Below are 23,730 nucleotides of genomic sequence, written 5' to 3' on the forward strand. Positions count from 1 at the left end.
TTCTAATATCTGTGTTGTCTCTACTCTGATTCTTATTATTTCCTTCTGCTAGCTTCAGATCTACTTTTTTCTAGATCCTTCAGATATATGATTATATTTGGGATTTAGAATTGCTTGTTTTTTAATATACATGTTTACAGCTATGAATTTTCCTCTTAGTGTCTGCTTTTGCTGCATCCCATAAAAGTTTTTAGTGTGTTGTGGTTTTGTCTTCAATCACCTCAAGGCATTGTCTAATTACCTGTGAGTTATTCTTTGACCCATTGGTTGTTTAAAAGTGTATTATTTAACTGAGTGCAGTGATACATGCTTATAATCCCAGCAATTCTGGAGGCTGAAGTAGGAGAATCACAAATTCAAAGCTAGCCTCAGCAACTCAGCAAGACCCTAAACATTTTTTTAAAGGGCTGTGGCTTAGTGGCTAAGTGCCCCTTCCCTGGTGAAAAAAAAAAAAAGAATGTATTGTTTTAATTTTTAACTTTCACATATTAGTGTATTTTCCAATTCTCCTTCTGTTACTGGTTTATAGTTTTATTCTTTTGAACTCAGAAAAGATGCTTCATTGTGATTTCAGTCTTTTTAAATTTATTAATATTGTTTGGGGACCTAACATGGTTGGTCCTGGAGAACGCTGAGCTGTGAGTCTTCTGCTCCTGTTGGGTACAGTGTCCTGTGTATGTCTGTTATGGCAAATTGGTTCACACTGGCATTCAAGTCTTCGATCTCCTTGTGGATATCCTGTCTGCTTATACTATTCATTATTTAAAGTAGGGCATTAAACTCTCTAAACATTATTACGGAAATAAATACTTCTCCATTAAATTCTATCCATTTTTGCTTTGTACATTCGGGGTTTGTTGTTAGGTGTGAATGTGTGTTAGGGTTTGGATGTGAGGTGTTCCCAAAAAAGCTCACATGTGAGACAATGCAAGAAGGTCCCAGAGGAAAATGATTCAGTTTAAGAGTCTTAATCCATTTGGTGATTTAATCCCACCAAGGAATTACTGAGTGGTCACAGCAGTGGTGGAGTGTGGCTGAAAGAGGTGGGAATTGGGGCATGGCTTTGGGTATATGTTTGTATCTGGCAGGTGGAGTCTCTCTCTGCTTCCCAATCATGATGTGAGCTGATTCCGTCTGCCACACTCCTCCACCATGATGTTCATCCTCCCCTCCACCCCTGAGCTGTTGGCCTTTGATGGACTAAGACCTCTGAAACCATGAGTCCTCAAATAAACTTTTCCTCCTTTATAATTGTGCTGGTCAAATCCTTTAGTCACAGCACCGAAATAGTTGACTAAGACAATGTGTTTGTACTTACATCTTCTTAGTACATTTGAACTTTTCCCAACATATAAAACATCCTTGTTTGTCTCTTGCAGCCTTTTGTGAATTGAAATCTATTTTGTTTGACAATAATAGAGCCACCCCAGGCCTCAGGTGCTATTCACACAGCTTGGTGTTTTTTCCTCATTTTTGCTTCCCACCTTTTTGTCATCTAGCATAGTTTTGTGGCAATAGAATTGCTGATTGAAAGAATTTTTCATTAAATTTTAATTTTGTCATCCCAAATAGCTTTCAGACTTTCTGGTAGGAAATCAACTATATATATAAAACAGGTTGCTTTTCTCTTTCTGCTCTTTTTCTTTTGACAGTTTATGATATAGCGAGAAGGCAGGCCCGGCCCAGATCCACCCTCACCAGCCTGTACAGGACCAGGACAGAGGCTCACAGTAGGCCCCAGTCTATCCCATCATAGGTGGACACCCACCAGAGCCCAGCCCCCAGCACAGGACACCCCTTTTGACCAGCAGACTACTGCAGGAGCTCAAGTCTGGCCCAGATCTGCCCTCAGCAGCTGGCATGAGGTTCAGGATCCACGCTGCAAGGAAGAAGACACATAGACAACATGAAAAAACAGGGGAGGAGAGTGCCCCCAACAAACCAGGACACCACAATAACAGAAGCCGTGGACAGCGAAGGTGATGAAATGTCAGAGAAGGAGTTCAGAAGGTTCAAAATCAAAGTGACCTGTGAATTAAAGAATGACCTAAATGAGCAAATACAGGCAAAAATTTGACCGTTTATGACTGTGTGTGTATGTGCATATGTTTGGTGCCATGACTTGGATGATGATGTGTTTTGATGTATATCTCTTGGAGTTCTTTGAATTCTTATCTGTATATTAATGTCTTTCCTCATATTGGGGAAGTTTGGGATCGTAAGTTTTCTGCCCATTTCCTTCTCTCCTTTTGGAACTCCTACAGTCTGTACACTGGAGTATCAGGAGATGTCCAAAGGTCCCCCAGGCTCTGCTCATTTTTTTCTAACTCCCTTTTCTTTCTCTCCTCCAACTGAATCAGTCCACACTCTGATTCTGCCTGCTCCAGTCTGCTGCTGAGCTCCTTTAGTAGGTTTTCAAGGCAGCTTTTGAACCCTTGAGTCCCAGAATTTCTGGTTGGAAACAGCTACGGTTTGAATCTGTGATGTCCCCTGACGTGTCGTGGGCTAAAAGTTGATCAGCAGCCTGGGGTGCCTTGGGAGGAGTGGGACCTCAGGAGGTGGGACCTCAGGAGTGTGCCCTTGGAGGGGACCTTGGAATCCCAGGTCTCTTCTTCCCCGCTTTGCTTCTTAGCCATCATGAGGTGATGCCTCCTCTACCACACATTCCTGCCATGATGTCCCCGGCCACCAGAGACCCAGAGCAACAGGGCCGAGCATCCACAGACTGAAACCTCTGATACCATGAGCCAAAATAAACTTTTCACCCTTTTTAAGTTGTTTATCTCAGATATTTGTCCCAGTGACAGAAACCAACACAGAATGTTGATACCAAAAAGTCAGACAGAAACCCCTGGAACCGGTCTGCAGAAGGAATTTGGAAAAGTTTGGGGAAACAAACGACATTAAACCTAGAGTTCTGCAATCAGAGCTTAATGGGTGATTCAGGAGAAGGCTCTGAGACCAGCAATAATGACAGAAATGCCACAGTGAAGGCCATGATGATGATGTTTTGGGGGAAACAGGACTCCATTAGGAGTTAGACCAGCCGCCACACATTACATTCTGGCAGATTATTTGTCTACATTTTGTCCATGCTCTGGATTTTCATGGGAGGCTGAGTTTAAAGGCGATGAACTAATTAATCTGGCAGAGGAAATTTCAAGGCAGCACAGCATTCAGGTTGTAGCAGGATGCTTTTAGCAGGATTTACAGTGAGAACTGGGAGCAAAACGTAGAGTGGAAATATTTGAAAAAGTTGTAGTTTGTCCAAAAAAGGAGCAAGGGTAAAAGTGTCCGCAAGAAGGGTGCCATTGCTAAAGAGATAGCACCATTAAAAGAAGCTGATGTCTTTCACCAGGACAGTAGAAAAGATCCTTCGATGGAATTCCAGTAATCAGTAAGACCCCATCTATGACAGGCTCAAAGGGTTAGGGTGTAGACCTTTCGTGGGAAAGGCAAGCCTGAGCCCAAGGCACCCTCTGCACAGGGTCACCTAGGAAATTGTTGGGGCTTTCTTTTTGCTGTGAGCACTCAGAAACTGCTGCAGCCATGATTAAACAAGCCCTGATACAGCTCATGCTAGTGGCAGACCCTAGCATCATCCACATGATGCTCATCGAACATGGTTTTTCTGGCATGCAAGGTGCACAAGACATGGGGTCCCAGAGGTGTGCATTGAGATTTCAGAGGAAAACCAGGAGTCTAGGCAGTATGTGGCAGGCTTGAAGTCACCACAAGAAGCCCACAACAGGGTGAGGCATAAAACTGTAAGAATAAAGCAAAAGCTGCAATGGAGACTCCACAGATTAGAGATGCTAGCAACATGGACCACCTGCTAAAAGGAGCTGTAGGTAGCAAGTAGAGACATGGGGGTGGGTTGGCCAAGCCCTTTGGACTTTGAAACCTTGTTTGGAGATACTAGCAGTTGAGCACAGCCAGAAAAGGAGGAAGAATGTTCCTTCTTTATGGGGAAATGTCATCCTCTCCCACTGAGCATGGATGCACACAGAATGGTAAGTGAAGAAGGGCACCGTGCCTGGCCAGCCAGATGAGCCAGGTGACTGATGGGACGATGGATGCCATAGCCAGATCACCTTCACACCCTGGCCAAGCCCTTTGGAACTCACAGCCTGCCACCACGTGTCCCAGATGCTGCACATGAGGACATGTTTTAACATCTGCCCTGTGTGTTTTGGTCTGGCTTTTCCTTTTCATGCCTTTATTCCTCCCTTTTGGAACAGGAATATTTGCCCTGCACCCTTGTATCTTGGAAGTTTATAACTTGCTCTTTTTATTTTTATAGGGGTCCACAGTTGAGTTTTCCATAAGTCTTGGACTTGGATGTTTGAATAATGCTGGAACTATTGCAACCTGGGGACTCTTGGAGATGGACAAGATGCATTTTGCATCATGAGATGGACATCGATCAAACAGGAGGGGCATGTCATAGTTTGGATCTAGAATGTGCCCCAGAAGCTCATGTGTTGAAGGCTTGGCCCCAGCTTGAGGTGCTATTGGGAGGGGTGGAACTTTTAAGAAGTGGGTCTTACGAGAAGGAAGTCAGTTTGCTGGGGCACAAGAGGGCCCCATGGCCTCTTCCTCCTTCCTTCCCTTTTTGCCTCCCAGTTGTGGTGAGGTTGACAGACCTCCTCTGCCACAGGTGCCACCAAAACAGACTGTGCTGCCACAAGCACAGAGTGAGGGGGCAAGCACCCAGGAACTGAAACCTTTGAAATCATTAGCCAAATAAATCTTTCCTCCTTATAATTTTTTCATCTTCATCATAGCAACAGAAATTGACTGACACTATCTGTTTTTCTCAATCAATAGTCTCCGTTTGTTCATGCATCATTTTCTTTATTTCCTTTGGTACTTTGTCCATGGTTTTCTTTTGCTCATTGAACATATTTAAGACAGTTTATTTCATGTCTTTGACTAGAAACCCCAACATCTTGGCTTCCTCAAGGATGGTCTCTGTCATTTTTTTCTCATAAATGGCCCATAATTCCCTGTCAACTTTGTGATTTCTTATTGAGAACTATTATAATAATATGATGCGGTAATTTTTGGTGATTGTGGTAATTTTCCTTTTCCCAGGGTTTTCTGATCTTGATTGTTAAAGGTTGTAGTCATCCATTTGTTTACTGACTTTTCTGAGTTCTTTTTGTTTCTTGGTTTGGTTTTTATTTTCTCAATTTTTTATTTTTTGAGACAGTGTCTCACTGGGTTGCTTACAGCATTGCTAAATTGCTAAAGCTGGCTTTGAACACCTGATCTTCCTGCCTCAGCCTCCCAAGCCATGGGATTAGAGGCATGTACCACCACATCTGGCTCTTTTTAAAAAAATAATAATAAATGTAATGAAACTTGGTCAGTGATTCTGTGTAACTCATAGGCTAAACGGTTATATGGGACTTTCATAGAAATGTGTGTCAGAGAAGATACGGAAGTAATGTTATATACTATGAATATCTGATTCGTCTTCTTCCTTTGAAGATTCCTTAGCATATTTCTCTGCCCCGACCCTCATATCTTCTGGAACAAACCCTTCATATCCTCCTTTAGTCAATCCATGAACCCAGCAGAGATCTAGTTCAAAAGCCTCATCTTTAACTTCATTGACTACTATGTTAGTTACTGTCACAACTTCTTTAACATTACAGCAGGTCATTTCATTCATCTGAAATTTTCTATTACTGTCTTTACAGCTTGCCTGGCTTTGCCAACAACACACCCCTGATGAATGGGTCCCTCGTGTGGTTCATATGGTAAGACCCTAACATGGAGCTACTGCCCTGTGGAGGGTATACAAATGTATGTACATGGCCACCTGTCTATGAGATGTTTTAGTGGAATGTTGCAGCCAAATATAGATATAAAGTTGGAGGTTTCTTCTTTTTCTATGTCTGCTGAAGAATGAGCATCTGCAAACAAACCTGCTATGGCAATCCCAACATGCTGGCCAACACTTAGTCATTTATTGAGCTCTTTTTCATAAGCTTAGAAAGGACTAATTTTTCTATCCAACAGCCAGCACTATCTTTACATCTCATCCTGATAGCTGTAGTACCATTTTCAGAGTTTACAGCATATTCAGCTTGAAAAACTCTTCCATCAGGAGAGAAAGTACAGGCTGACAGGTCATACCTGGTGCCAATGGTGCACACCATGCTAGAGCCACCAGGACACGCAGGGTCACCTGGCCTGAAGCACTTCACTACGCTGCATGACCATGCAGACTAGTCTAACCTTTAGTTCTGGACATTCAAGGACATCTCTGTCAAAACTGATCTCGGGTGCAGCTCACTGACAGAGCACTGACGTAGCATATGTGAGACCCCAGGTTCCATCCCCAGCACCACAGAAACAAACCAAATCACTTTCTACCCTGAGTGGGTGCAAATTCACACAAACAAACAGGCACCTCCCTTAGTCTTTCAGGTAGTCCAATAGATTAGAACAGACAAGCAGTAATTTGTCTTTTTGGCTCCCTCTGGAACCAGAGTTCAAGGTCCCACACTGGGAAAGTGGGCTCTGGGCTTCAAGACCAAGCTGGGTGGTGGGGGGGCAAGAGTGAGCAAACGTGCCAGAGGGCTTTTAGGTGCCTTTTCCTGGTATCACTGTTTTCCTGGTTTCTGTAAGACTTTGACGAGTTTCCCGAGTTCAGACAATGTCTCTTCTCTTTCTTTCTTTCTTTCTTTCTTTCTTTCTTTCTTTCTTTCTTTCTTTCTTTCTTTCTTTCTTTCTTTCTTTCTCTCTCTCTCTCTCTCTCTCTCTCTCTCTCTCTCTCTCTCTCTCTCTCTCTCTCTTTCTTCTTTCTTTCCAAGCTTTCTGTGGAGGCACAGAAGTTTAAAGCTGTTCTCTGCTGTTTTCCTGGTGTCACTTCACTTTGAAAAGTCTGTCTTTATGGCTGGTACTAGTCTCTGCCACTCCCCAAGGAATGCAGAATTATTTATTGACCATCCTGGTGTGGGCTGAGGTATGGAGGTACTGACTCTCAAACGGCTCTATTTACTCTTATCTGTGGGCCCAGGAACTGATGCAAGAGCTCTCCCACTATTCAGCATGTCCATTCAAAGTACACATCATCGTCGCAGGATGAATCCATGCGACTATACGCCCTGTGAGAAGGACCTGGGCCAGAAATCCATATATCACCCAACACATCCTCTTAGGCTAACAAGTGGGCTGTGATGGTTTTGCATCCCCAGGATCAACATCTACTTTGATTTCATGCAGAAAGCCCTTAAAATATCTGGGAATACCCCTTCAATGAACATGGCAGGTACCTCTGAGGAAGGGGGTGATCACTACTTCATGTCCTGCTGCTATCTTGGGTCTCCTCCCCATAGGCACTGAGCCTCTGCCCTCAGTAGCTTTGAGAACTGGCTCAAGCCATTCTGCTTATTCATTTTTTCTTATTTTTCATTTGTTCTTTTAGATATACATGACAGTGGAGTGTATTTTGACATATTATACACACATGGAATATAATTTATTCATATTAGGATCCCATTCTTGTACATGATATGGAATTTCACTGGTCTCGTATTGGTATATGAACACAGGAAAGTTATGTCCCATTCATTCTACTGTCTTTTCTATTCCCAATCCCCCTCCCTTTCCTTCATTCCCCCTTCTCTAATCCACTGAGCTTCTATCCTCCTGAGTTTCTGAGTTTCCAAATGGCAGTGATATGAAGCATTTTTTCACATGCTTGTTACCATCCATACAGTCCTAAAGTTAACAACATTGTACTGCACACTTGAGATTTTGCTAAAAGGGTAGCTCTTATGTCAAGTGTTTCTTATCACAAATACATAATAAGCCAAACATTGGGGTACACACCTGCAATCCTAGCTGCCCAGGAGGATGCTCAAGTCTCAGAATTAAAAGGCCAGCCTGTGCCACATAATGAGACACTGTCTCAAAAATAGTAAATTATTGTTATTATTAAATAATGATAATATTAATATTAAATAATAATAATAGAGAATGAGAGCAAACTTGGAAGTGGTGGATATGTTCATGGCATAGTTTGTGCTGATGGCTTCATAGAAAAACCTTTATCTTCAAACTCATCAAGTTGTATACAGTAAATATGTATGTCAATAAAGTGATTTTTTAAATGCATGAAGCTTTTTAGTACACATTTCTCAATATATATATATATTGTGTGTATATATATATATATATATATATATACACACACACACACACACACACACACACACAACAAACACATGAAAAGATGCTCAACATCATTAGCCATCAAGGAACTAGAAATTAAAACCAGAATGAGATATCACTTCATATAATGAAAAAGACAGATACTGAACGTGGGTGAAGATGTGGAGGAATCACAGCTGCCATGCACTGATGGTGGGAATGTGAAATAGTGCAGCCACCTTGGAAAACAGGTGGACAATTCCTGGAATGGCTAAGCATAGCTACTATATGATTCAGCAGACCTGGTCCTAGACATATACTCAAGATGTATGAGAACACACTCATACAAAAGCCTGGATATGCATGTTATAGCATCATCATTCATCATAGCCAGAAACCTGGAAATAACCCTAATGTCTGTGCAGCATGGTCTCTCCATGCAGTGGAATGTTGTTTGAAAATGCAAAGAAATGAAGCCCTGGCACTGCTGAGGTGTGGGTGGCCTCCCAAACAGCATATTGCATGGTCCTGACTCTGCAAAACTTGCAGAACAGGCAAACCAGAGAGCGGATGAGTGCCTATCCAGGGCTGGGGGCAGCGGGGGAGGAACTTGGTGGGGAAGCTAAGGGGTACAGGGTTTCCTTGCAGGGACAATGAGATTGTTCTAAAACTGATGGAAACCAGTGAATTGTATAGTTCAAATGGGTGAGTTGTGTGGTATGTAAGTGTTGAGAGCCACAGCCAAGTCAGAATGGCCCCTGGCATTTTGCCAGAAGTAATGGTTGAGAGGCGAGCCATTAAGATGGTGCTGGATTGAAACAGGCTGTGTATTCAATTGTATATAGACCCCTGCTGTCCACCTCAGGCGCCCGCTACTTTGGAGTTCTCGCGGGGATTCCTGGGGAGTTCGCATTGGTTGGTGAAGTTCCGGTGGAGGGAGTTCCGGTTGGTGTGTGGTGTGCCTAGAAGGACCACATGGGTGGCATTCGGGGGAGTTTGGAAATAAAGTTTGTTCTTGCTTGAGTGGCTCGTGATTTGTGCCCAGCCAGACTGCGGCAATTGGTGACCCATACGGGGAACGCCTGAGGGTAAGTGATAAGGTAAACTGCTCACTCCTGAGGGCAGGGCGAGAAGATGGGTAACCATTTAAAGATTCTTCTTTCCTTTTGTTTCGATTTTGTTTTAAGTTGCCAGTCCCTGGAAATTGGTGGGATGGAAGAAAAACTATTTGCGTCTGAGGAACAGATAGGGAGAAAGGACGGATGGACATTTCAGGAGGATAGAAGGCTGATATAATGAATTTTTGTTCCATTTTTGTTTCATTTTGTCTCGGTTTTCTTTTTCATTATCTTAGTGAGGGTTATCTTCATCACAGAAATATGGAATTAAAAATTAATAAGAACCAAACCCAAAGGGCGTTAAGTAAAGTGCTAGAGGAAGGAGGCATCTCAGTAAAATCAAGAACAGTTAGGGCATACGTTAAGACGATACAAAGGTGTAGCCCATGGTTCATTAAAGAGGGGTTGTTAAATATATCACAATGGAACCATCATGGTGAAGATTTTTAAAAGATACAAAAGGAAAGCCCAGAAACTCTGCCAGTTGGCACATTACCATTATGGACGTTGGTACAATCTGGTTTGCTTAGTCTAGGAGAAGACATCTTACATCAAGTAAAAGAGGAAGTCTCTCGAGTTAGTCAGACAGGGGAAAAAAGTTTAGAGGAGGAGGGACTATCCGGAGAGAAGTTACAACAGGAGACTGCTACTAACACCTTTCTATCACCAGAGGGCGTAAGTGTCCAACCAACAGCTCAACCTATGGAGACAACATATGCTGAGTGGCCCTCCACCCCCGTAGTTGATAGATGGGATCCTGAGACAGGACCTCAAAGATTAGCATGCCCTGTACTTGAGCAGACAGCAGGGCAACAAATTCACCGTGTTTTAGATTTCATAACAGTGAAGCAATTAAAAGAGGCTGTAACAACCTATGGTCCCCAAGCACCCTTCACTGTAAGCATGGTCGAATCCACTACCAACTTGGAAATGATGCCAGCAGATTGGACTAGTATGTGCAAAGCTGTGCTAAATGGAGGACAATACCTGCTATGGAAGGTTGCCAATGAGGAATTTTGCACGGAGACGGCTAGGCAAAATTCAACAGCCGGTTATCCTCAGAGAAATCTAGATATGTTGTTAGTAAAAGGATCTTATGAGGGTCAGCAGTAATAAATTGCATATGATCCTTCCATATGCTGCAGATGTGGTTAGGGCATGGAAGACTTTACAAGGACATGGAAATTTACAAGGTCAATTATCTAAGGTAATACAAGGAGCTAATGAACCTTACGCTGAATTTGTAGATAGGCTTATTCAAACAGCTACCAGAGTTTTGGGGGATACAGAGCAAGCAATGCCATTAATTAAACAGCTAGCCTATGAGCAAGCAAACAAATGGTGCAAGGAGGTCATTAGACTATGGAAACATGAAGATTTAAACACATATATTAAATTATGTAGAGACATTTATGAACAAGGGCAAGTCTTGGCAGCTGCAGCACAACAGGCTTTAGATGCCAGGCCAAAAACATGCTACAATTGTGAACAAACAGGACATTTTAAAAGGAGTTGCCCCATAGGAGGAGGGTTTAACAAAACTAGGTATCAAAGGGGTAGAATACCAGGTATTTGCCCATGATGCCGTAGAGGGAGACATTGGGCTAATGAATGCCGTTCTCAAACCACCATAGAGGGTACTCCCTTATCAAAAAACAGACAAGGACCAGGTGTTTACCCATGATATCGTGGAGAAAGGCATTGGGCTTCAATGCCAAAAAAAATGGACAGGGTGCCCAATGCTCCGGGGCCCAAGACCACAAATATACAGGGCACTGGAGGAACTCAGTAACACCATCAGGGTAGTGCCCAGGACACATTATCCATTAGATCTCTCATCAGACAAACCAGAGGGAGCGCAGGGCTGGACATCTGTGCCTCCACCAGAGCAGTACTAACTCCAGAGATGGGAGTTCAAATCATTCCCACAGGGGTAAAAGGACCTCTTCCCCAAGGAACAGTAGGCTTATTATTGGGACGCAGTTCTTCTACTCTAAAAGGACTTATGATAAGTCCTGGGGTAATTGATCCCGATTATGAAGGTGAAAACAAAATTAGAGCCAGTTCTCCAAGGGGTATATCAGTAATTTCACCAGGAGATAGAATAGCACAGTTACTAATAATACCCAGCCTACATGATAAATTTTCCAGCTGTGCTATAGAAAGAGGTTCCAGGGGATTAGGATCCACAGATATAGATTGGGCTATACTTTCTTTAAATTTAAATTCTCGCCCCATGCTAAAATTAAATATTCAAGGACATGAATTTAATGGGCTACTGGATACAGGTGCAGACCTTAGCATCATCTCTCGTCAAGAATGGCCAAAACATTGGCCATTACAACAAGCCACTCAAACACTTCGAGGCCTAGGAGTGGCAACCAATCCCCACAGAAGTGCAATGGTATTAGATTGGAAGGATCCTGAAGGATGTGAAGGAACTATACAGCCATATGTATTGGATCATCTTTCCATAAATTTATGGGGATGAGATGTCCTAAATCAATTAGGTTTGACATTAACAAATAACATCAATCCAAATGTGCCCACTATTAGGGCTAGACAAGATTTTAGGAAAGGAAAAAGATTGGGAGAACAAGAACAAGGTATAGCAGCACCAATACAAATAGATCAAGGAACAGACAGACATGGATTGGGTTTTCAGGAGGGGTCACTGAGACAATAAAAATTACTTGGAAATCAGAAAGGCCAGTGTGGGTTCCTCAGTGGTCCCTGACTAAAGAGAAGATACAAGCAGCCCATGACCTTGTCAAACAACAATTAGTGGAGGGACATATACAACCTTTGCATTTTTGTCATTAAAAAGAAATCTGGTAAATGGAGATTATTGCAAGATTTAAGAGCCATTAATAATGAGATGGTTATTATGGGACCTGCTCAATTGGGGATTCCTTTATAGGACATATCAGGAAACATACAGGATTGCCTGGAGCCCTTAGTTTGGGCAATGATTTAGCAGATAAAACTACACATGACATACATATTTTCTCTACACTAAAAGAAGCTACAAATTTTCATAAAAGGTTCCATGTCAATGCAAATACTTTTAAAAAGCATTTAAAAATAACTAAGGAACAAGCTAGACAAATAATAAAACAATGTCAAAATTGTGTGACCTTTTTACCACAAGTTAATCTTGGAGTCAATCCTAGAGGACTGATACCTAACCATATTTGGCAGATGGACGTCACACACTTGCCAGAATTTGGAAAATTAAAATATTTGCATGTTACAGTTGGTACTTCTTCCGGATTTCTGATGGGCTCCCTTCATGCCGGAGAAAAAAACTAAAGATGTTATAGCTCATTGCTTACAAAATATTGCCACTGTGGGCATTCCAAAACAGTTAAAAACAGATAATGGCCCTGGTTATACTTCTACCTCTTTTAAACAATTTTGCTCATCATTTGGCATTACTCACATAACAGGAATCCCATACAATCCACAGGGACAAGGCATAGTTGAAAAAGCTCATCAAACTATTAAAATGTACTTATTAAAGCAAAAAGAGGGAATTGGGAAGGGGTATATATATCCCCCAAAGATAAACTTAAAATAACCCTTTTTACTCTAAACTTTTTAAATTTGGATTCATCGGGGCTTAGTGCTGCGGATAGGCATATGTGTCCAAAAAATGTACATAAGCCCAAGGTACTTTGGAAGGATATTCTAACAGGACAATGGAAAGGTCCTGACCCAGTGATTGTCTGGAGTCGGGGGTCTGTTTGTGTTTCCACAGGGAGAACAGCAGCCGATTTGGATTCCAGAGAGACTAACTAAAGTGATTTCTACAGACCAAAAAGAAGATGACTTGGCTCAAATCCATAACAGCTGATATCCAGAGCTCCAGCTTGGCTATCCTTACATCTGCAACACTTGTTCTCCCACACCTGGAGGCTAATGAATAATGGATACCATTAAAGCCTATTTCAAATGTAAAAAACCTTGGGGCTTGCTTGTGGGAATACCTTCAGACCCATTATGCAAGTTACAGGAAGAAGGATGGAATATCAAAAGAAGAGTCAAACCTATATGGTAACCAGGATGCTTTTTTTCAATATCTATTTTATTATTGCCCTTACCCACATCATGAAGTTCTATTTTATTTTTTGAGCTCATACAGACCTAGGTTAATGTTTTTCTAAGTTCTATTTTTTGACTGTAGAGTTTTTAAACATTACAATGGAGATTTCACCTGTGAAAAGCTACAAGGCCTTTACTATCGTCTTATGTGCTGTATGTTATGTGTGCACACTTGTGTTTTGTGTTGTATGTCTGCATGTGCGTATGTCCATATATCATATATGAGGAGTGCTCATGAAAAAAATGGATCCAAATTATTTTTATTCACGTGATTTAAATGGTTTAATTTAAATTGGGTAAACAGCTGTTGAGGATTGTTTTAATTTGTGAACCAAAAAGGAGGTTAACAGATCTGTTTGTTTACTTTCACCTTTCCTTTTCATTATATCTAATTCTATTCAGGATACTAAATTGTTTAGAAAATTGCTTTCTTTTAGTGCCTGCTGGAACGTTACATAATTTTTTTTTTTAGCCATCATTGCCAGAATTCCTATCTTCATCCCAGTGCCGGTGAAGACAAAGATAAAACCAAACTACAGCTTCTGCGATAGACAACAAACTGTATAAACTGATGCATCAATGAATAATGTAACTCAACAAGTGGTGCTCAATCAAAGAGTCGATTTACTTTGGGAGGAAATGGACATATTGATAGATTCCTCTGCTTTGAACTGCTTGCAGAACTTGCCTGGACTATGTATCACTTGTATGCATTGTGAACTATCTGTTGGTGCAGCGAATTGTGGTAGTGCTGGGGTATCATTGCTGATGGTGTCACCGGTGGTACAATTTTTCCAAAAGGAGCCATCAATTGGCTTGGTGTCGTGGCATTTCTGTATCCTCTTCCCTTCTGCTTGCAAAGGCCAAATTTGGGGGCCACAGAGGTGAGGCAAAGAACCTCACCCCCCCCCACACTGGTGCAAAGGCCTATCCACAAGTATGGCTGTATGCTGGGCTGGTAGTCAGTGACGGGTAAGATCCAATTGCAGTGGTACCGACCTAAGACAGGAGGCTGACGCCTTGAGATCAGCTCATCCGATGACGGGTAAGGACCATATGTAGTATTGGACAACCTAAGACAGGCATGGTCCCTAAGCCACATTGCTTGTTGTTTAATTAAACAGAAGGGGGGAGATGTTGAGGGCCACAGCTGAGTCGGAATGGCCCCTGGCATTTTGCCAGAAGTAATGGTTGAGAGGCGAGCCATTAAGATGATGCTGGATTGAAACAGGCTGTGTATTCAATTGTATTTAGACCCCTGCTGTCTGCCTCAGGCGCCCGCTACTTTGGAGTTCTCGCGGGGATTCCTGGGGAGTTTGCATTGGTTGGTGAAGTTCCGGTGGAGGGAGTTCCGGTTGAGGGAGTTCCGGTTGGTGTGTGGTGTGCCTAGAAGGACCGCGTGGGTGGCATTCAGGGGAGTTTGGAAATAAAGTTTGTTCCTGCTTGGGTGGCTCGTGATTTGTGCCCAGCCAGACTGTGGCATGTAAGCTAGATATCAACGTAGCTATAATAAATATATACTAATAAAAACTGAGTGGGCTGTGGCTGTGGCTTAGCAGTAGCACACTTGCCTGGCATGTGGCTGGGTTAATACTCAGCACCACATATAAATAAATAAAATAAAGGTCTATCAACAACTAGAAAAAATATTTTAAAAAACTGATAGACTTACAAGGGCAAATTTACAATTATCTTCAGCAGTTTCATGCCCCTTCTCAATAGTTTACAGAATAAGAGTACAAAAAATGAGTAAGGATATAGAAAATTTGGACACTATTAACCATCCTGAACTAATTGACAGTTATAAAACATTCCACTCACTAATAGAAGAACACATATGTTTTCCCAAGTATACGCTGAGCATTTACCAAGATAGACCACCACATCCTGTACCATAAAACAAATTGCAAAAAAAAAAAAAGATTCAAACCAAAGTGTACCCTGACCACAAGGGGGTTAAATCAGAAATCAATAACAGATTCCTATTTGCTAACTAAATGGCATGGTTCTAAATGACACCTGGACCAAATAGGAAATCAAACAGGAAATTAGAAAGTATTTTAAGCCAATAAAAAATGGAAACAATAGGGGCTAGGATTGTGGCTCAGTGGCAGAGCGCTCACCTAGCACACGCAGGGTCCTGGGTTCTATCCTCAGCACCACATAAAACTAAGTGTTTGGAATACAGATATTATGTCCAACTACAACCAAAGAAATAAATATTTTTTAAAAATGGAAACAATAGGGCTGGGGCTGTGCTCCGTGGTAGAGTGCTCGCCTAGCACGCGTGAGGCCCTGGGTTCAATCCTTAGCACCACATAAAAATAAAATAAAATATTGTATCCAACTACAACTAAAAAATAAATGTTATAAAAAATGGAAACATGGGCTGGGATTGTGGCTCAGTGGTAGAGCACTTGCCTAGCACGGGCGTGACCCGGGTTCAATTCTCAGCACCATATAAAAATAAAGGCATTGTGTTGTGTCCATCTGCATCTTCTCTCTCTCTCTCTCTCTCTCTCTCTCTCTCTCTCTCTCTCTTAAAAAAATGGAAACAATATACAAAATATGTGGTATGTTATTAAGCAGTGTTTAGGGAGAAGTTTACAAAAGAAGAGGTTTCAAATCAATAAGCTCAGCTTTCCCATAAGTAGAACAAATTAAGCCAGGTGTGGTGGCACACGCCTGTAATCCCAGCAGCTGGGGAGGTGGAGGCCGGAGGATCGAGAGTTCAAAGCCAGCCTCAGCAAAAGTGAGGCACTAAGCAACTCAGGAAGACCCTGTCTCTAAATAAAATACAAAATAGGGCTGAATATGGGGCTCAGTGGTTGAGTGCCCCTGAGTTCAATCCCCAGTACCAAGAAAAAGAAAAAGAAAAGAAAGAACAAATTAAAGGAAATAAAGATCAAGGAAGATCTCCCAAAGGCCAAGGTGGAAAACTATGAGCAATGGATTGAATGATATTATATTGGATTATAATCCTCCATGTAAAAGAAATACACATAGGTAATCCATACTGATGTGAATGAATTAATGAGAAACACACCTCACCTACAAAGGAATCCCAAGGATATGTGTAGTTGCTACAACCAGTACCTCACTTCCAAAGAAAAGCCTGTGGTAGGGTGTGGGAGGCCGTCGCACGATGTGACCAGCATTTTCCTTCCCTGATCAGTTGAGGCTCCGTTGGCTACTTTGCATGATCTGGCCACATCAAAGTGGCCCTAGATGGCTGCCCCCATGTTGGAAGTCGCAAAATGTCGCAGAATGTGTCTTCGTGCTTAGGCGTGCCTTCCTGCAGCTCCATGGGTCAAGCTACACTCACCTGTTCCTTTGGGATATTAACCCCTTGCCCTGTTTGCGACAGAATGTTCCATGGAAACGCCCTTTGTGTGTCCACTTCTCTTGCTCCGCCTTGGGTTGTGGCCTCCCTAGACGTCAGACAACCTGCTGACGGTGGACACCGGGAAGCTAGACGCAGCCCCCTGAAACCTGACCCTGGCTGTCTTTGAATGACTTCTCTATAAAAGGGGTCAGCACACGCTCGCTCTCTCTTTCTGAGGACCCTTAAGGTCAGAGGAGCCGTCACAGGACCCCCAAAGGGAAAGGTCTCTCTGTCTCTCGTGAGGTTATGTTGCGCAGCCCAGCTTCCCTGAGTGTTTTTGTGACCGGGAATGCGACCCTAGAGAATCAGAGAGGGGCCTGGAAAACAAGGCCCACCAAGTGGCTGGGGCAAAATGGCACTCTGGCTGTGGCCTGCGGTGGCCCTTGGTAGGATGGACAGCAGGGATATTTCATCTCTGTGGGATTCTTTCCCCAAACTCATGATGCCAACACCATCCTGGAAAAGTTCAGTCAGATTCAAATTAAGAGACATTCTACAAAATGCCTGACAAGTACTGCACCAAACTGCCAAGGTTTGTCCTATAAAAGCCAAGAAAGACTGGAAAACTGTAGCAAACCAGAGGAAACTAAGGACAAATGACAAGTAAAAATGCCATGGTAACCTGGGTTGACCTTGGAACAGACAGAAAGGAAAAGTAATAAAAAGAAAAAACTGATAAAATCTGAATAAATTCTATTGGTTAATAGTCAAGAGCAATTTTTTTTCAGTATTAGGGATAGAACCCTGGGCCACTTGACCACTGAGCTGCATTCCCAATCCTTTTTATTTTCAGTCAGGGTCTCACTGAGTTGCTTAGGGCCTTGCTAAGTTGCTGAGGCTGGCTTAGAACTTGAGATCCTTCCTGCCTCAGCCTCCCAAACTGCTTGGATTACAGGCATGTGCCTGGCTTAAATTTTTCATATAAGTAAAATTATATGGTGTTTGTGTTTCTGTGCATGATCGTCTCTCTGTGTTTGTCTTACATTTTTCATATAAGTAAAATTATATGGTATTTGTCTTTCACTTAGCACATTATTCTCCAGGTTCATCCATGCAGTCACAAATGATAAGACTCCCTTCTTTTTCATGGCCACATAGTATTCCTCTGTGTGTGCTCGTGCGCACGTGCGCGCATGCTGTGTATGTGTATCACATTTTCTTTATCCACTCATTCATTGATGGTTAGGTTGATTCCATCTCGTGGTTACTGAACAGTGCTGCAGTGAGCATGGGAGAACAGATACCCATCTGACTCACTGATTTCACATCCCTTAAATATTTTCCAAGTAATTGGATTGTACCATTTTAACAGGATTTTTAATGTAGAAATCAATAAGCTGATTCTAATACTTAAATGGAGTGCAAAGGACCTAGACTAGCCAGACATTCGTGAGAAAGAACAAAATTGGAAGACAGACATTATCTGGTTTCAAGACTTACTGTAAACTATATACTATATAAGATAAGGCAGAGTGGTACTGGTATCAAGACAAACAAATAGATCAGAGAAACAAAATAGAAAGTCCAAAAACAGAACCATGGGTATATGAACAACTAATTTTTTTCAGAGGTGCAAAGCAATTCAATGGGAAAAGGAGAATCTTTTCAAACTATAGTGCTGAAACCACTGGATGGCCACACACAGTTCACACCAACACGAAAATTAACTCAAAATGGATCATAGACCTCAGTGTGAAACCTAAAATTAAATTTCTGGAAGACCATATAGAAGAAAATTTTTGCAGGCTTGGGTTAAGCAAAACTTTCTTCAATTTGATATCAAAAACATGATCCATAAAAGAACAATTTGATTAATTGTACTCCATCAACATTTAAAATTTCTGTTCTTCAAAGGACCTTGTTTTGAGAATTCAAAGACTGTTTAGAGAATTCTCCCCTTGACAGGGAGAAATATTTTAAAAGCATACAATGTATTAATGTCATATTCAGCACATAGAAAAACTCAAAACTCAAAAAAAACCAAAACTCTATAAAATGGTTATAAATATTTTTTTTAAAGAGAGAGTGAGAGAGGAGAGAGAGAGAGAGAGAGAGAGAGAGAGAGAGAGAGAGAATTTTTTTAATATTTATTTTTTAGTTCTCGGCGGACACAACATCTTTGTTGGTATGTGGTGCTGAGGATCGAACCCGGGCCGCACGCGTGCCAGGCGAGCACGCTACCACTGAGCCACATCCCCAGCCCCTATAAATATTTTTAAATAGGCAAAAGATTTGACCAGAAACTTTATCAAAGAAGATATTTGGATGGAAATAACCACATGAGAAGATGCTTAACATTGCCAATCATTAAGTGAATGCAAACTAAAGACACAATGACGATCACTGTGCCCATCCGAAGGCTAGAATGAAAGGGAGGACCTTGCCAAGTGCTGCTGAGGCTGAGGGCCTGGAACCACAACGCTACAGTTTCAGTGGGATACAAAATGTCGAAGTGACTTGAAAAAATATTTTGGCAGTTTTTGAAAAAAGGTTTAACACACACCTACTATATGATCTGCCATTCTTCATGTAGGCACTGAACCAACAGAATGAACGCATATAAGTCCAAATAAAATGCAAAAGACTTATACATGAACATGAATGCTCACCGCTGCTTTATTGTCATAGCCCAAACTGGAAACAACCCAATATAATAGAAAAACAAATTGTGGTAGACTCATACCATGAAACACTCAGCAATAAAAAGGAATAAATTACTGATACATACTACCACGTGAACAAATGTCAAATGAATGGTGAGTGAAAGAAGGTATATATTTTTTTTAAAAAAGTGCTTGAGTTGGGCAAGGTGATGTGTGCCCACAGTCCTGGCTACTTGGGAGGCTGCAGGAGGATTGCGTGGGCCTGTGAGTTTGAGACCCCATCTTAGAAAAGAGAGACAGAGAGAAAAAAAGAAAGGAAAAAGAGGACTTGCTCAGGATTCCATTTATATACAATCTAAGGAATTCAAACTCGTGGAGAAAGGCACAGGTAGAGGAGACTTGTGGGAGGGCAGGTGTGGAGGCTAGCTCAACTGTCAGGCGGCTTCGTGTGTATTCCTATGTCAAACTGCACCTCCCACACTTCCAGGTCTGCTCACGGGTCTAGGTATTCACCCAAGGGAGATGAAAGCACATGCCCACAGAAAGAGCCACCGTGGGGACATAGTAGTCACTGGTAGTCACTTACCAAAAAGGCAGTCATGCAGTGACTCCATTAAGCCAGCTTCTGGCTCGGTTTTCTGGGCACTGAAGGCTACCCATCTCCATGTCTTTACTTTACCATTTTAAATTTAATAAAATGGTACTCATCAGGGTCAGTTTTCCCTTGTAGATAATCTAGGATTTCCTCTCCTGATCAGAGTCACAGTCAGAACCTCTTCCTCTGGATCTTTTTAACTGTGCATCTGTGACCTTCACTATGGCTGCCTTTCTGGGGTCAGACTTTTGCCCTGTGCAGTTTCATCTGTTGTCAAATTCTTTTCTGTTATTCTTCCTAGCAATAACATTCACTGTTAATTTAATCTTTTAAAGTTGTTACCGTAAGGACTGGGATGTGGCAGTATGAGGCTCTGAGTTCCATCCCCAGCACAAAAAGAAAGAGGTAGGGAGCAGGGAGGAAGGAAAGAAGAAAGGGAGGGAGGGAGGGAGGAAGGAAAGAAAGAACTCATCATGTGCTTCATGGTCCTGAGAGCAGTGAGCACATGCCTCGGAGGCTAGGCCCCCGGGTTCCAGTGTTCTGTGTGGCTGGTCCATTTTTCTTCTGCCTTCATGTAAGTGATATCTATTCCAGGGTCTATGAGCCATTTTCAGGGTCAGAATATCCACAGGAACACGAAGGTGAACCAAAGAGCCTCAATTTACTTATGAAAAAATTCATTCTTAGGGCTGGGATTGTGGCTCAGTGGTAGAGCGCTCGCCTAGCGAAGGAGGGACCCGGGTTCAATTCTCAGCACCACATAAAAATAAAGGCATTGTGTTGTGTCCACCTACAAAAAAGATTCTCTCTCTCTCTCTCTCTCTCTCTCTCTCTCTCTCTCTCTCTCTCCTCCCTCTCTCTCTCTCTCTCATTTTTTAAAAAAAATTCATTTCTAATCTTTAAAATTAAAACATTTATTGCATCGGCAAAAAGTCACATTTGATGACATTCTGCCAATGCAATAGATGTTTTAATTTTAAAGATTAGGAATGGATCTTAGCATCTTAGCATGTTGGCTAAGACATGGGGAGATGAGCATTTTCAGGCATGGAAGGCTACATGCTTCTGCCAGGAAGAAGTATGGTGCATGAGACCCATCTATAGAACTAAGGTGGGCCTGCGTCAGCTCACGTGGAAACAGCTATTTGCTAACTATAAAAGGAAGTCATAGAGTACCATGAAGTGGAAACTAGATAGGGGACCGCAGCATGCATCAACCCCTCCGTGTGGATGGGATGCCTCCAGATGTGGACAAGAAACCATCGCCGGACTCCCCATGCTCCACCCAGCCTGTGGTCATGTGTCTGTTTCCTGTTTCTATCCAGGAAGGAGACTGGGTGCTAGCTAGGGATGACAGGCCCAGGGCAAGACTTTCCACTTCACTGAGGAAGGAGAAATAAATTAGGACAAGGGCTAGAACATTTAAGAGGAAAAAGAGCACCAGGAAAACTCTTCTTGACCCAAGAAGTCTCATAAAGAAGAGATGAGTCAGGAGCAGTGGTGCACACCTGTAATGCCAGTTGCTCTGGAGTCTGAGGTGGGCAATCATGAGTTCAAGGACAGTTTGGGCAACTCAGTGAGACCCATCTCAAAATAAAATCAAAAGGCCTGGGTACATAGTTCAGTAGTAGATTACCCCTAGGTTCAATCTTCAATACCACAATAAAAACAAGGTCTCTGGATTACAGTACTGTTGCTGCTGTAGTCCCTCCCGACTTGTTCAGAACCCCTCCACACCTCTGAGCACACCTTGCCCCTGCTCCCACCTGGAAACCCACCTGGTGCTGTATCTGGCTCAGGGTACAGGATGGCCCCATCGTGGATGAGGGGAAGTCCTGAGCTGCTGCTCTCTGGATCATGCGTCCTGTGACAGGGACTGTCTTGCTCTATTAACTAGGCCTTTGCCTTTTGTTTGTTCAGTGTTTAGAAGATGGCTAGTGTCTGGTACCAGATATAAAGATAATATCTGGCTTTAGTCAGGCATGGTGGCACCCACCTGTAATCCCAGCCACTACAGGAGGCTGAGGCAGGAGGCTTGCAAGTTCAAGTCCAGCCTCAGGAACTTAGCAGGAGCCTGTCTTAAAATACACAAATTTAAAAGGCGGAGGATAAAGCTCAATGGCAAAGCACCCTGGGTTTCATCCCTAAAAAAAATAGAATCTGATTTAGGAGGTTCAGGATATAGTTTGGTGACACACTACTTGGCTAGCATGCATGAGACCTGGGTTCAAGCTCCAGCACTGCAAAGAGAGGGACGAGGAAGGGAAAAAAAATTGCCAACTCCAGTCTTAGCAATGCCAGCTCTTAACCAGAAGGAATTTGGCTTTTGAAACTTAATCCAAATGTTGCAGTGCTACAGAGCTATGGGCCATTCAGACCAATATGCAAGCCCTCCTATGCAGCTAAAGAATTTCAGGAAAATGGTGACCCCACAGTGCTCCCTGAAAATGCAGATGAGAAGCTCATCACCAGGTGGCTCCACGTGACAGCCCACATCCATGGGCATTCAGTGTCCACCAGCCCTGATCCCATGCTTCACCCCATCTTCATCCCACAGTCACACACCCTCAGGTGCATCTTCCCATAGGCCTAGAGGGGTTGAGCAGGACTTGGCCAAGCAGAGAAAGGAATTCCCAAGCAGCTTGAGATATCCCTACCCATGTCTGTCCCACGGGCTTTCTCACAGAGGGTGCCCCCACCTGCTGCAACACCTTCCCTCTGCCATCTGTCTTTACAGCCAGGGCATTCGACATCTTGCAACTGGCATGCACACCAGCAGTTTGATGAATGGACCTGCAAGTGAATGCCAAAGCCAGGGTCTTCTTTCACTGGGGTCTTCCATCTTTGATAACACAAGTGGTAATCTAGCAGTCAAATTTTATTTACTCCTTTGACCAAAGAGGGTAGTTGACCTGAGTCCATCGGGATTTCTTTCCCAGGACTTGGCCAACAAATATGAGCAGTTCTGCGGCCTGACCCCAGCCTGGGGACAGTGCAGGTAGGTCTGCCATTCAAGTTGAGCATTTGTAGCCACTCTGAGAAGATTTCAGACTCTAGCCATGCCATGGCTCCTATCTGTTTCTGACATTTACTGTTGGTTGTTTGTGATGTCTTTGCATCCTGATCATTTAAATGACTTTCTGTTCCGGGCCATGGAAGATCTTAAATACCCCTGAATGGTAAGAAAGCCATTCAAAATCCACTCAGGTGCATCCAAAAGGTAGACCTCAATTCCATTGCTATTCCTGGAAAACTATAGCAAATAATTTTCTAGTTTGCCTGAATCCAGGAACTGAGTCATTTAGCCAATCAGGAACTTGCACAAGCCATGTTCAGCCCGCCAGTCAGCAGCAGCCAATCTGTGTGCTGTACTGGACATTTGCTGTTATGGCTGCACAGTGGTGTTGTCCCAGGTTCTGAGAGCTCTCTCCACCTGCACCAGCCTCTCTGGCTGTCTCCTGATAGCACCAGGAGAACTTGGCCTCCTGGTGGAAGACTTTGAATTCTGCCTCTTTTTCCCCAGTCAGCTCAGCTCACAGCATTTTCAGGGCACAACCCCAGCTGAATCGCCTATGCAGAGACGACCCCTTCTAGCCAGTTTCACTAAAGGGTGAGAGAAAAACTAAACCCGGCCTGTGGACCCCATCACCTCCATCCAGCACTGGCGGTTCAGATTCAAGACACGCAATTCTCAGGGTGTAGGAGTAGTTCCACCTGGTTGGAGAGGGAAAGGAGGGAGGGATTGGATGGAGGTCT

The 23,730-nt window shown here is 42.9% G+C and overlaps 1 pseudogene; it reads right to left on the reverse strand.

The window, feature by feature from the left end:
- Positions 1 to 5,455: 5,455 nt before the first annotated feature.
- Positions 5,456 to 6,170, reverse strand: LOC113177194 (proteasome subunit alpha type-3 pseudogene; annotated as a pseudogene).
- Between the last annotated feature and the right edge of the window lie 17,560 nt (positions 6,171 to 23,730).

The sequence above is a fragment of the Urocitellus parryii genome, chromosome 5 (assembly GCF_045843805.1).
Source record: "Urocitellus parryii isolate mUroPar1 chromosome 5, mUroPar1.hap1, whole genome shotgun sequence".
Taxonomy (NCBI): Eukaryota; Metazoa; Chordata; class Mammalia; order Rodentia; family Sciuridae; genus Urocitellus; species Urocitellus parryii.